General features: G+C 46.8%; 1 protein-coding gene across 2 annotated transcripts in view; it reads right to left on the reverse strand.

The window, feature by feature from the left end:
* The window catches only part of nav3 (neuron navigator 3), an 824,703-nt gene extending 818,846 nt beyond the window's left edge, over positions 1 to 5,857 (reverse strand). For both annotated transcript variants that reach the window (XM_059652602.1, XM_059652603.1), the window contains exon 1: positions 5,751 to 5,857. The gene's annotated coding sequence lies outside the window, so the exon portion shown is untranslated. The remainder of the gene's footprint in view (positions 1 to 5,750) is intronic.
* Positions 5,858 to 15,150: the final 9,293 nt, after the last annotated feature.

Below are 15,150 nucleotides of genomic sequence, written 5' to 3' on the forward strand. Positions count from 1 at the left end.
CAGGAGCTGCCGGAGTTCAGTCAATCATCTCAACACTGGCTTCAAGAGATTTTTACAAGACAAGGGTATAAAAAGACCAAACTCGGCTGGCAAGCCCTCCTCTCCCCTCCCATCTCCTGGCATCAATTCCCCGCCAAGATAATGGGAACTGCAGATGCTGGAGAATCCAAGATAACAAAGTGTGAAGCTGGATGAACACAGCAGGCCAAGCAGCATCTCAGGAGCACAAAAGCTGACGTTTCAGGCCTAGACCCTTCATCAGAGAGAGGGATGGGGAGAGGGTTCTGATAAATAGGGAGAGAGGGGGAGGCGGACCGAAGATGAATAGAGGAGAAGATGGGTGGAGAGGAGAGTATAGGTGGGGAGGTGGGGATAGGTCAGTCCAGGTAGGACGGACAGGTCAAGGAGGCGGGATGAGGTTAGTAGGTGGGAAATGGAGGTGCGGCATGAGATGGGAGGAGGGGATAGGTGAGAGGAAGAGTAGGTTAGGGAGGCGGGGATGAGCTGGGCTGGTTTTGGGATGCAGTGGGGGAAGGGGAAATTTTGAAGCTTGTGAAGTCCACATTGATACCACTGGGCTGCAGGGTTCCCAAGCGGAATATGAGTTGCTGTTCCTGCAACCTTCGGGTGGCATCATTGTGGCACTGCAGGAGTCCCAGGATGGACATGTCGTCTGAGGAATGGGAGGGGGAGCTAAAATGGTTCATGACTCGGAGGTGCAGTTGTTTATTGTGAACCAAGCAGAGGTGTTCTGCAAAGCAGTCCCCAAGCCTCCACTTGGTTTCCCCGAAGTAGGGGAAGCCACACGGGTACAATGGATACAGTATACCACATTGGGAGATGTGCAGGTGAACATCTGCTTAATATGGAAAGTCACGTTGGGGCCTGTGATGGGGGTGAGGGAGGAGGTGTGGGGGCAAGTGTAGCACTTCCTGCGGTTGCAGGGCAAGGTGCCGGGTGTGGTGAGGTTGGAGGGGTGTGTGAAGTGGACAAGGGAGTCAGAGAGAGAGTGGTCTCTCCGGAAGGCAGACAAGGGTGCGGATGGAAAAATGTCTTGGGTGGTGGGGTCGGATTGTAGATGGCGGAAGTGTCGGAGGACGATGCGTTTTATCCGGAGGTTGGTGGGGTGGTGTGTGAGAACGAGGGGGATCCTCTTGGGGCGGTTATTGCAGGGACAGCATGTGAGGGATATGTTACGGGAAATGTGGGAGACATGGTCGAGGGCATTCTCGACCACTGCGGGGGGGAGGTTGTGGTCCTTGAAGAACGCGGACATCTGGGATTTGCGGGAGTGGAATGCCTCATCGTTTGGACATAGACCAGTTTTTCTGCTGCCTTCGCCTCCATCCTTACTTCTTTAACTGGGAGCCTAAACCTCCCTCCACTGACCCCTTCTCCCGCCTCCAACACTAGCCCTCCTCCTGGACACCACCCCCAGGCCTCCGACCCTCCCTCGACTTCTTCATTCCAACTGCCGTCGAGACATTAACCGCCTCAACCTCTCCACCCCTCTCACCCACTCCAACCTCTCCCCTGCAGAACGGGCAGTCCTCCGCTCCAACCCCAACCTCACCATCAAACCCGCGGACAAGGGAGGTGCAGTTGCAGTATGGCGCACTGACCTCTACATCGCTGAGGCCAAACGCCAACTCTCCGACACCTCCTCCCACCGCCCCCTTGATCATGACCCCACCCCGACCACCAAACCATCAACTCCAACACCATTCATGACCTCATCTCCTCAGGGGACCTCCCACCCACAGCCTCCAACCTTATTGTTCCCCAACCCCCACGGCCCATTTCTATCTCCTTCCCAAAATCCACAAACCTGCCTGCCCTGGTCGACCCATTGTTTCAGCCTGTTCCTGCCCCACCGAACTCATCTCCACCTATCTGGACTCCATTTTCTCCCCTTTGGTCCAGAAACTCCCCACCTACATCCGTGACACCACCCACACCCTCAACCTCCTCCAGAACTTCCAATTCCCTGGCCCCCAACACCTCACTTTCACCATGTATGTCCAGTCCCTCTACAGGGACCCCCATCCCAGGCCCCAAGATGACTTTCCATGTTAAGCAGGTGTTCACCTGAATATCTGCCATTGTGGTATACTGTATCCAATGTACCCGGTATGGCTTCCGCTACATTGGGGAAACCAAGCAGAGGCTTGGGGACCGCTTTGCAGAACACCTCCGCTCGGTTCGAAATAAACAACTGCACCTCCCAGTCGCAAACCATTTTACTACCCCCTCCCATTCCTTAGACGACATGTCCATCACGGGCCTCCTGCAGTGCCACAATGATACCACCCGAAGGTTGCAGGAACAGCGGGAACAGCAACTCATATTCCACTTGGGAACCCTGCAGCCCAATGGTATCAATGTGGACTTCACAAGCTTCAAAATCTCCCCTTCCCCCACTGCATCTCAAAACCAGCCCAGCTCGTCCCCATCCCCCACTGCATCACACAACCAGCCCAGCTCATCCCCGCCTCCCTAATCTGTTCTTCCTCTCACCTATCCCTTCCTCCCACCTCAAACCGCACCTCCATTTCCCACCTACTAACCTCATCCCACCTCCTTGACCTGTCCGTCCTCCCCAGACTGACTTATCCCCTCCCCACCTCCCCACCTGTACTCCCCTCTCCACCTATCTTCTCCTCTATCCATCTTCGGTCTGCCTTCCCCTCTCTCCCTATTTATTTCAGAACCCTCTCCCCATCCCTCTCTCTCTGATGAAGGGTCTAGGCCTGAAACGTCAGCTTTTGTGCTCCTGAGATGCTGCTTGGCCTGCTGTGTTCATCCAGCTTCACACTTTGTTATCTTATCTATATTCCCCTCTGCTCCCTTTCCCTCCACTTCCCTCCTATCTCCTCCCATCTCCTGCCCTCTAATCCCATCCACTCCCTTTCCCTCAACTTCCTTCCTCTCCCCTCCCATCTCCTGCCCTCTACTCCCCTCTGCTCCCTTTACCTTCACTTTCCTCCTCTCCCATCCCATCTCCTGCCCTCTACTCCCCTCCACACCCTTTCCCTCCACTTCCCTCCTCTCTCCTCCCATCTTCTGCCTTCTAATCCCCTCCATTCCCTTTCCCTCCATTTCCCTCCACCTCCCACACCCATAACAGCCAGACTGGCTTAGTGGTGACCTGTTCACAGCCACCCAGCCCTCCAGTCTGTCTGGGTAACAGCTGTCCACCAGCGCCAGAGAGCCACTGCTCAGGGGCATTTTGCTCAGTTATTTACAGGATGAGGGCATCTCTGGCTAGCTCGGCATTTATTGCCCATCCCTAATGGCCCAGAGGGCAGTTCAAAATCAATCACATTGCTGTTGTCTGAAGTCACAAGTAGGCCAGGCCAGGTTAACATGGGAGATCTCCCTCTCTGAAAGACATTATGGACCCAGGAAGGTTTTTACAATAATTGAAATGGTTAAATAGTCGTCATTAAGCCAGATCTTCATTCCAGATTTTCAGTGAATACAAATATCACCATCCATGTGGTGGGATTCAAACCTACATCCAAACATAACGGATTTAGTAACAGGAGTAGGCCATTCAGCCCTTTGAGGCTACTCCTCCATTCAACAGAATCACAGCTGACCTGATTTTAGCCTCAACACTAATTTTGCATATCCCCTTCAGTCCCTTGGTCATCATCAGTCATTCAATTGGGATTCTAGCCCAGTGCCACCCCAACCACCTCTACTCATGTCACAGCCATCCTGGGAAATTTATCCCTTTGATCTTTAACCCCATAAAAAGGCAAACTCCATTTTCCTGCAATTCTTTGTGAACGATGTGAATTCTCAAAGCTTGTACTCAGTTTGACATTTCTTGAATTTAAATGATCTGATCCTCCAATGATTAAACACCACCATCCAACCACATTGCTTCATTCACAATTGGGAGCTGAGTGAAGAAGATTTCATTGGTGAAACAACAGAAACATGAGACTGGAATTCTCAGAAGTAAAAATGTAAATAAAGATTTTATTTGAAACATTGCTTTGATGAAAGAGTCTCCCAAATTTGTGTATGTTCTTTTAATTTAAGAGGACTTTCACAACCATTCAAAAATTCACAGAATGTCAGTTCTGCAGATGTTACATTGTTAAGGTCAGTAACAGAAAACCCGTAATTCCTCGCAGATTTTATGGAAAAACTGCATTTGGGATTTTGATTCCCAAGCTGCTAGTTTTAAACCCAAGTCCTGGCTTAGCAATTTATTTATTTCAGGAGTTCAGCTTTCAAGAGACGAATATATATTTTGTGCAAGAAGCCAAAGACAAGATGCAGCTGAGCTTTTGTTACAGGACTCAGGGATAAAGCACTTCATAACCAAAAACTCAGACAGCTTTATTCACCTTCAGATTCCACTGTACACCAGCAGAAACTGTGGCCTCTTCATGTCTAGTTATTATTTTCCATTCTCTTAAACAGATGAGCAGTAGGAGAATGGCAGCGATGGAAACAATACTTTGTATTTGAGATTCTGAAAGCTCTACCAAGCATTTATCCTGGTAATGTATTCTCCACACCCAATGTGTTTAATTCTGGGTTTCAAGCACAGCAGAGACAGAGCGAGGAGCCAAATCCTGACAACAGCAGGTTGGAGAAAGCTTTAAATTAGGCAGCAGCCCTCGACTGGTTAAAATATGGAAACCAAAGTATTTAATTTCTGGCATCACGTTACACCTGTCCAAAAATATATCACTGAGTCACTAAAATAAATTTAAATATTTAACACAATAGAGGCTTTATGTAATCTGCAAAATGCGCTCCTCACATGAATAAACTTTGGCTTTGATTTTTTTTCCACAAATCTTTTGTCTGATATGAACCGGCTGGCGTACACTGCACATTCCTATGTTACTGACTGAAGGAAAATGCTACAGATGTTAACATCATATCTGAGGGCAACACCAGGGTAATGACAACTGCTAACAACGATTTATCCAATTTTTAATAAAGGTGGGGGCGGGTGTTCGATTTCTCCTCGAGAGTAGGAAAGGGGAGAGAATTCCCGCTGATCTGCAATCCGGATCTCTCTTAAAAACCCGGACCTGTGGACAGGGACACGGGGCTGCTTAAATGTGATGCCTCCACATGCGAACAGCTCAGCAGCGCCTTCTGGCGTCGCCAGTTATTAAAAGCCCGAGATCAAAGTGAGGGGAGACAGTAAAATGTCACAGAACCAGGATAAATTGCATTTCTATTTTTGTTGAATGAATATATTTCCTCTCCCTTTTCAGGGGTAACCCACATTCTCACAGTCCCCCACCCCTCTCTCTCTCTCACACACACACACACACATACAGACACACAGACACACGCACGCACACAGACACACACACACACAGAGACACAGACTCACACACACACACACACACAGACACACACAGAGACACACACAGACACACGCACGCACACGCACACAGACACACACAGAGACACACACAGACTCACACGCACACACGCACACAGACACACACAGAGACACACACAGACTCACACGCACACACACGCACACAGACACACACAGACACAGACACACGCACGCACACACATTTATAATTCTGGTCTATAGCTGCGTGCATTCAGCGCCAGTAACCTGCATTTTTTTGTCACACACAATACCTGTAATTTCACATCAAAACATCCCGAGAAAAGGGTCTTCAGAACAATGCTACACACCAGCTGTATATCCAAATAAAACGTTTAGAACTTTTAGAAAATGATTGCTATCTTACCTTTCGGTGCGCTCCCAGTTGGTTTAGTTGCTGTTAAAACAAATCACTGGCATTTGCAGAGATCCGGCAAAAGGAGTGAACCTAGAGGCAGAGTTAGCTCCTGGTGTCGGCACAGTCTGTGCATGAGCTGGGCACCGCGGAGATCATCCCTCCCTCTCCCCTCTCCCCCGGCCTGGGGTGGGTTGGGGGGGGGGGGGGAGGTGGTGGTGGTGTTCACCACATCGCTGTCAGGTTTAAACAGCGAGTTTCAGAGAGAGCCTGACCCACCGCCTGTTGTTCAGAGCCCGGCGTGATTTCAGCTCGATCAGCGCAAGATGCACACACCAGCAAAGATGAGAACCAGCAGAAATATCCAAACACTGGCTCTGTCTGTCTGGCTGGCTGGGGCTGTGCCTATCTGTGCAAGAGAAATGCTCTTCATCCCTACCCTTGGAGCCCAGACCCATCCGACACACAAGCTGCAAAAAATGAGCCACATTTAAAGGGGTTCGGTTTCTGTCCCGTCCGAAATCACCCGTTTTATTCTGCAGGAAGACAATTCCTTATGGGGTTCCTTTGCAGATTAAATTTAATCCAGTTTCGGGAACCCACGGGATCTGGGAAATCGGCCATTCGGCCCCCTACCCCGTGCTGATTCCTGGGGAATGCTCTACAATTGAATTTCAAACCTCATCTTTCTACCGCAGTAAATGAAACATTAACCCACTTATGATTTACATTGGGGTTCCCTAGGGGGTGTAGGATGTACACGTATGATTCTGTTCACACTCTGACAGCACCCCATAAAATTTTCCAACCAATGTAGAAATCTTGTTTATTAAAGAAAAGTCCAGTTGCTATCGCAATGTAAAAAAAATCAGCAAATCTGCTCACAGTAAGATCCCACAAATACCAGGTGGAGAACAGCAGACCAAGACCAGGATATTCATATAGCCTAGAATTTCTGTCAGAATTCATGCAGCTCTTCCTCAAATCCCACGTCATGGGATCTTCCCTGCCCAGTTGAGAGAGCAAGCAGGTCCTTAGTTTGATAAGTCACTGCACCCTGGCACCTCTGACAATGCAGCATTCCCTCACTACTGCACTGCAGCTAACTACATTTCCTTCTCAAGTGCCGCGTACAGGAATTGAACACAAATTTTTAGTTTCAAGGACAGAGAGAGAGTTACTTAACAGGGTACTTCTGATGTAATGCTTACTAGATTACAAGTGCTATGTAAATGCCAGTCTACCATATGGTTCACTAATATCCATCGGAGAAGAAAATCCTTACTTAGTCTGGCCTACATGAAACTCCAGGCCCATAGCAATGTAGCTGTTAACCATTTTAAGAGAAGGATAATTGTTGGTGAAATCTCATTAATCCAGAAACAGAACAATTTAAAATGTCCAATCTCGTTCCTTGAGACTGTAAAGATGTTTTAAAATTGTACTATTTGAAATGTTCCCTTCTCTCTCTCTCAAATGAATCTTTCTTTCATTCTCATTATTTCTCTTTCTACATCTGATTTCTCTTGAATTCACTCCATTTTCTTCTCTATCATTTCTCTGTTCTTCTCTCAAACCTTAAACAACATTCAGGAGGAGATTAACTTATTGTTATTCACTGAGCCCCTGAATACCCATCACCTACACCACATGGGTATCAGATCAAATTGCGTGCTGCTCGCACATGTGGTTACAGAAAATGTCTACCCTTGGATACTAGAAGATGCCACACTTCAGTTTTGGTATTGATGCAGGAAAACTGCTCGTAAGCTGATTTGTTACAAATATATTTGTCCTTTCTAGAATGAGGGCATTACTGGCTAGTCCAGCATTTATTTCCAGTCCCTAGTTGCCTTTGAGAAAGAGGGGGTGAGCTGCCTTCGTGAACTGCTGCAGTCCATGTGCTGTGGGTTGACCCACAATGTCCTTGGGGAGGGAATTCCAGGATTTTGACCGAGTGACAGTAAAGGAACGGCGATATATTTCCAAGTCAGAGTGGTGAGTGGCTTGGAGGGGAACGTGCCGGTGATAGTGTTCCGATGTATCTGCTTCCCTTGTCTTTCTGGATGAAAGTGGCCATGGGTTTGGAAAGTGCTGTTGTACGGGGGGGTGAGTGAGTTGCTACAAGGCATATTGTATAACAGAAACCCCCATCATTTTGCTCTTAAATCCAGCTCCAGGTTTTCCAAGGCTGTGAGCTTGTAGCTCCAATAAGGGAAGAATCTAGATCCGTTCTTCAGTGTAATATATGCTGTTTCATTGAATCCACTGATAACTCATTGGCTGCCGCTGAGCAGCTGCTACTTTTAAAATGACAGAAAAAGGGCAAACTTGTGAAGAAATCTTCTTTGTTGAGAAGACATCTGTTCCAGCAAACAACATAACGATACCATATCTTCCGCTGTTAGCTGACACTGCTTCAGTTCTTAGTCAATCTAACAGACCGCAGCTTTAGAGAGGGCTCCATTTGGATCAGTGTCCCCTCTTGAGCCAGCAGTATGAGGAAAATTCTCAAACTCTGGGATACCTTTCCATTGGGATAAAATTGAGGAATGGAGACATTATGTGCAAATCTTAATCAAAGCAAGGATTCTTAATGATTCAGGGATAGTAAGAACTGCAGATGCTGGAGAATCTGAGATAACAAGCTGTGGAGCCGGATGAACACAGCAGGCCAAGCAGCATCAGAGCAGCAGGAAGGCTGATGTTTCGGGCCTAGATACTTCACGTCAGCTTTCCTGCTCCTAAGATGCTACTTGACCTGCGGTGTTCATCCAGCTCTATTCCTAATGATTCAGTGTCTGAGCCAATACTCCCAGTTTATGGAAACACCACAGATTCTCTACAACACCCATGGTTTCTCTATAAATCAATTTGATATAAAAGGCCGGCTAACAAAATGGAGGCATATAGAATGGGATTAAGGAGAGAAAACAGTCAGTCAGATGATTGTTTTTCACACTGGAGAACAGCAGTTCCTTAAGGTTCAGGGTGAGGGTCACTTCTCGTTTGACCTTCATGAATAGAATGTTGGAATACTGAATAAAATATCCGAATGATCCAAGTTAAACAAAGCTGGAGTTGTGCCTGACAGTGAGAATAATGCCAACCAACTGTAAACTCTAGGAGAGGACTCAAAAGTTGAAGGTGTTCCATTATTTTCTAGTCTGGCTTTTCTGGCCCTCAACAAGGGCTAGGATACGAATAACCTATAGCACTAGTTCACAGCACCAAAGTACAGAGTAATAGGAGCAGGATTTGGCCACTCTGCCCTTGACCCTATCCACCGAGGATAACTCATAGCTAATCTCTACCTTAACTCTATATTCCCGTGCTATCTCCATTTTCCAAGATGACATTACTATCGAGAAATTTATCAATCTCTGTCTTGAACATGCTCAATAACTGAGCTCCAACAGCCCCTGGGGTAGAGAATTCCAAAGATTCACCACCCTCTCAGTGAACAGGTTTCTCCGCATCTCAGTCCCAAATGGCCTACCTTTCAAACTGAGGCGGTAGTCTTTGGTTCTCAGGCCCACAGCCAGGGCAAGCATCCTTTCAGTGTCTACTCTGTCTATCCCTTTAAGAAATACGTTTCTCTGAGATAGTGCCTCATTTTTCTACCCTCCAGTGTACATGGCCCAGTCTCCTTGATTTCTCCTCCCAGGACAGTCCCACCATCCCAGGAATCAGTCTATGAGCCTCCACTATCCTCCCTCTGTGACAAATCTCTCCTTCCTCAGGCTGGGGGCCCAGAACTGCTCACAATACTCCAGGTGCGGTCTCACCAGTACTCCATACAACTGAAACTAGACTCCTGTTCTTAAACTCTCTGGAGAGAAAGGCGAACATGCATTGTCCTTCCCAATTCCTTGTCAGTGACTTCGGGACAAGGGCACTTAGGTCCTTTGGACATTGACACTCTCCAGTCTCCCAGCATTTCGGAAATACTTTGTTCTTCCTTCCAAAGTGAATAACCTCACACTTCCCACATGATATCCACCTGCTGTGTTTGTCCCCACTCACTCAGACTGTCTAGTTCTCCTCAAAGCCTCTTTGTATCATCCTCAAAACTCACATTCCCACACAGTTTTGTATCATCCACGTATCTGGAAATATCACAATTGGCCCCCTGTCCAAATCATTGATATGGATAGATCTGGGACCTGATCACTGATCCTTGTGGCACCCGACTAGCCTCAGGACTGCCAACCTGAGAATGATCCATTTATTCCTGCTCTCAGCCTCCTGCCTATTAACCAATCCTCAATCCATGGCAGGATATTATTAACCACGATCCCATCTGCTCCATTTTTATTTACTAACATTCTATGTGGAATTTTATTGAAAATCATCTGAACATCTCATTTTACCACATCCAGTGCTACTCTTAGTTGTTCAGCTTTTATTTTAAACTCTGTCACTATTAATTTCATTCTTAATTAAACTTAATTTAACTCTGTTACTCTTTCACAATTCTGCCATTGACACTGGAGGAATTTCCAATTCTGTCCTATCATTTCCACAGCAGCAGTGACTGGGATATTCAAAGCCATCCTGACTCACCGCCACAGGTTCTGAATTGCAGGCTGCTGTTCTAAGTGTTCCACAAAGTTTCATATCGGAGCTGGTTCCCTTACAGTTCCCACAAAATCCCACAATCTTCTGCACAATATTCTGCATCAGCTTCCAAAGCTTCTTTCTCTAAGGACAGTTATCAGAGATCACATGGCCATGGAAGGTTAGTGTCTTTAAAAAGTAATGTCTCCAAACACACAACGTCATGTCCAGCTCTGGTCACTGTCTTCAGCAATGAGGTAGGGTCCTCAAGAGGATGTGGAGGAGGTTTACTGAAACAGTACCAGAGTGGAGGGGCTTTTAATGACAAGATTACATGGGGGGAGTTAGCGCTGTTGAGGGAAGGCTTGCTCAAGTGGGACAAGAGTGTGACAAGTTGAGTTAATGTTGACAAAGAAAGTTTTCCTAGTTGGGGAACATTAACTGGGAGAAGGAAGACTGGGAGAGATCGGATGAAAAAAAACCACAGAAACAGGGGACTGCTAGCCAGCTTGACAGCCTTAAATATGGACCTACCATATACCCGACTTTGGTCCATATCCCTTAGTACCTTCACTTAACAAAAATTTATTATCTCAGATTTAAAATTAACAATTGAGCATCCACTGATGTTTGTGGAAGAAAATTCCAAACCTCCCCCACCCTTTGCACATAGAACTGCTTCCTAACATTCCTCCTGGCCAGTCTATCCCTCAATTTCAGACTGTGCCCCTAGTTCTAGAATCTCCAACCAGTGGAAATAGTTTCTCTTTATCAACTTTGTCTTTTTCTGTTAATATCTTGATTTGTTGAAGCAAAGTTACGTTTGGCAAATCTGTTGGAATTTTTAAGGGAGCAACCAAGAGTGTTGATGAAGGTCCTGCATTTGATATGATCTACATGAACTTTTGATAAGCCAGGTGTTTAATAAGGGTTCTCGTGGCAAACTGGTGAAAAGATTAAGAGCCCATGGAAGCTAAGACAAAGCCACACGTTAGATTCAAAACTGCCTGAGGCAGAAAGCACAGGGCAATGGTAAAGGGCTTGTTTCTGTGACTCCAGGTGAAGTTCCACAGTTTGTGGTATACAAAAAGGGTTTAGACTTAAAGTAGGGGATTGATCGAGAAGTTCATAGATGACATGAAAATTGATCGGGGTAAATAGTGAGCAGGATAACTCTGAGGGGAGGCAATGGCCTAGTGGGATTATCACTGGATGATCAATCTAGTGACCCAGATAACATTCCAGGATTCAGGTTCGAATCCTGCTGTAGCAGATGGTGGAATTTGAATTCAATAAATATCTGGAATTAAGAATCTAATGATGACCGTGAATCCATTGTTAATTGTTGGGGGAAAACCCATTTGGTTCACTAATGCCCTTTAGGGAAGGAAATTGCCATCCTTATCTGGTCTGCCCTCTGGGTGATTAGGGATGGACAATAAATGCTGCATAGCCAGCAATGCCCTCACCCCATTAATGAATGAAGGGGAAAAAAACTGCAGGAGGATATTGACAGACAGCTCAGGTGGGCAGAGCAATGGCAAATGGAATTCAGTCCAGAAACGTGTGAGGGAATGCACTTGGGGAGGGCCAACAAGGCAAGAGATTACACTGGGAATACTAGGACCATAGAAGTGCTGAAGGTCAGAGGGATCTCAGAGTATAAATCTACATATCCCTGCAGGTAGCAGGGGAGGTAGATAAAGTGGTTCGGAAGTGATATGGAATATTTGATCTATTAGGTTACGCACAGGATTCAAGAGCAGTAAGGTTAAGCTGGAATTATATAAAACCCTGTTTAAACTACAGCAGGAGCACTGTGTGCAGTTCTGGTCACCACACTATAGGAAGGATGTGACTGTCCTGGAGTGGGTGCAGAGGCGATTCACTAGGATGTTGTTGAGGCTGGAAGGTCTGAGCAATAAGGAAAAATTGGAGAGGCCAGGGCTATTTTCCTGAAGCAGCAAAGTTTAATACAGTGATTAAAATTTCTGTCGAATTCTGTAGAAACTCAGCAGATCCAGCAGCCCCTGTTCAGGTAGAAAGATAGATAACATTTTCAGTCTATTACGACTGTGCTTCAGAACTTCCCAAATGTTACAAGATCTGCGGAGTTTCTCTGGCACGTTCTGATTTTAACAGAGAGGGTTTTTTTTTCCATCAGCAGAGGGTTCATTAATGGGGTATGGGGCTATAGTAAGAGGGAGAGGACTGAGAGGAAAAATGAGGGGAATTTTTTTTACTGATGGTCATGGAAGTTGGAAACTCCCTGCCTGAAATGCTGGTTGAGGCAGAAACATTTCATCAGCATTCAGACATTGGAGTGCAGGTTCATAGTTCTTTGTAAGTTGAGTCCCAGGTGGACAGGATAGTGAAGAAGGTGTTTGATATGCCTGCTTTTATGGGTCAGTGCATTGAGTACAGGAGTCAGGAGGACACGTTGCAGCTGTACAGGACATTGGTTAGGCCACTTTTGGAATACTGTGTGCAATTTTGGTCTCCCTGCTAAAGAAAAGATAATGTGAAACTTGAAAGGGTTTGAAAAAGATTTACAAGGATGCTGCAAGGTTTGAAGGGCTGGAGCTAAAGGGAGAGGCTAAATAGGCTGGGGCAATGTTCCCCAGAGAATTGGAGGCTGTGCGGTGACCTTATAGAGGTTTGAATGATCATGGGGGGCCTGGATAGAGTGAACAGCCAAGATCTTTTCCCCAGGGTAGGGGAGTCCAAAACTGGAGGGCATGGGTTTAAGGTGACAGGGGAAAGATTTAGAAGGGACCCCAGGGGTAATGTTTTCATGCAGAGTGTGGTGCGTGTATGGAACAAGCTGCCAGAGGAAGTGGTGGAGGCTGGTACAATTACAACATTTGTTGTAATTACAACCGGGCGAGGCAATGGCCTAGTGGTCTTATTGCTGGGCTGTTGACTCAGATAATGCTCTGGGGACCTGGGTTCAAATCCCGCCATGGCAGATGGTGAAAATTGAATTCAATAAATATTGAGAACTAAGAGTCTAATGATGACCAATAATCCATTGCTGATTGCCAGGGAAAAAACCCATCTGATTCAGTAATGCCCTTTAGGGATGGAAACTGCCATCCTTACCTGGTCTGGCCTACATGTGACTCCAGACCCACAGCAATGTGACTGAGTCTTAACTGCCCTCTGGGCAATTAGGGATGGGCAATAAATGCTGCCTGGCCAGCAACGCCCTCATCCCATGAATGAATAAAAAAAATTAAAACATATCTAGATGGGTATATGAAGAGGAAGAGTTTATAGAATCATAGAATCCCTACAGCAAGGAAGCAGGCCATTCAGCACATTGAGTTCACACCAACCCCCCATTTAGAGGAATACAGACGAAATACTGCAAATGGAACTAACTTAATTTAGGATATCCGGTTGGCATGAGCATGCTGGACTGAAGTCCCTGTTTCCGCTCTGTATGACTCAATGATTCTATATTCACTTGTATTTCCACAACCTCCAGGACTGTGAGCTAAGAGAAGGAAAATGAGAGTACTGTATTCAGATTTTTGTTGACTGGGCTGGACATGATGGGTTGAATGTACTTCTGTACTTTCTTTGAGTAAATGGAGACTATGCAAACAGCCAAGATCTTTTTCTCTACTCATTTGTGGGACATGGGCATCGCTGGTTCGGCTCAACATTCATTGCCCGTCCCTAGTTGCCCTTGAGAAGGTGGTGCTGAGCTGCCTGGCCATGTGCTGTAGGTCAGTGGGACAGAGAGATCAGTTGGTCTGTCCAGTTTGATTTTTTTGAGACTTTCTGGCTATTGTTATATCAGAGTTTCTTGCTGGGACCATTTCAGAGAGCAGTAAGAGTCAGCCACATCACTGTTGTTCTGGAGTCACGTGTAGGGCTAGACCAAGTAAAGAAGACAGTTTCTCAGAAAATGGTTACCCTCTGCCATGGCAAGATTCACACCGGGGTTTCCAGAACATTACCTTGGTCTCTAGATTAATGATTTCTTGATAATGTCACAAAGCCAACCATCTCCACTCTTTTACTGAATGGCAAAGCTGGCTGTAAGGCCAAATGACCGACCTCAGCTTCTCATTTGTGCGTGCGTAAGATCCACAAATGGCGATCTGGGTTTCAGATTTGGGAATGTCAAGCCCTGGGCACTGTGACTAAACCAGGAACTGGTTGGAGACTGAGATAACAAAGTGTGGAGCTGGATGAACACAGCAGGCCAAGCAGCATCTCAGGAGCACGAAAGCTGACGTTTCGGGCCTAGACCCTTCATCAGAGAGGGGGATGGGGAGAGAGGGGGAGGCGGACCGAAGGTGGAGAGAAAAGAAGATAGGTAGAGAGGAGAGTATGGGTGAGGAGGTAGGGAGGGGATAGGTCAGTCCAGGGAAGACGGAGAGGTCAAGGAGGCGGGATGAGGTGGTACGTAAGAAATGGAGGTGCGGCTTCAGTTGGGAGGAAGGGATGGGTGAGAGAGGAAGAACGGGTTAGGGAAGCGGAGACAGGCTGGGCGGGTTTTGGGATGCAGTGGGGGGACGGGACGAGCTGGGCTGGTTTGGGGATGCAGTGGGGGAAGGGGAGATTTTGAAGCTGGTGAAGTCCACATTGATACCATTGGGCTGCAGGGTTCCCAAGCGGAATATGAGTTGCTGTTCCTGCAACCTTCGGGTGGCATCATTGTGGCACTGCAGGAGGCCCATGATGGACATGTCATCTAAAGAATGGGAGGGGGAGTGGAAATGGTTTGCGACTGGGAGGTGCAGTTGTTTATTGCGAACCGAGCAGAGGTGTTCTGCAAAGCGGTCCCCAAGCCTCCGCTTGGTTTCCCCGATGTAGAGGAAGCCACAACGGGTACAGC

Source organism: Stegostoma tigrinum, chromosome 18, assembly GCF_030684315.1.
Source record: "Stegostoma tigrinum isolate sSteTig4 chromosome 18, sSteTig4.hap1, whole genome shotgun sequence".
Taxonomy (NCBI): domain Eukaryota; kingdom Metazoa; phylum Chordata; class Chondrichthyes; order Orectolobiformes; family Stegostomatidae; genus Stegostoma; species Stegostoma tigrinum.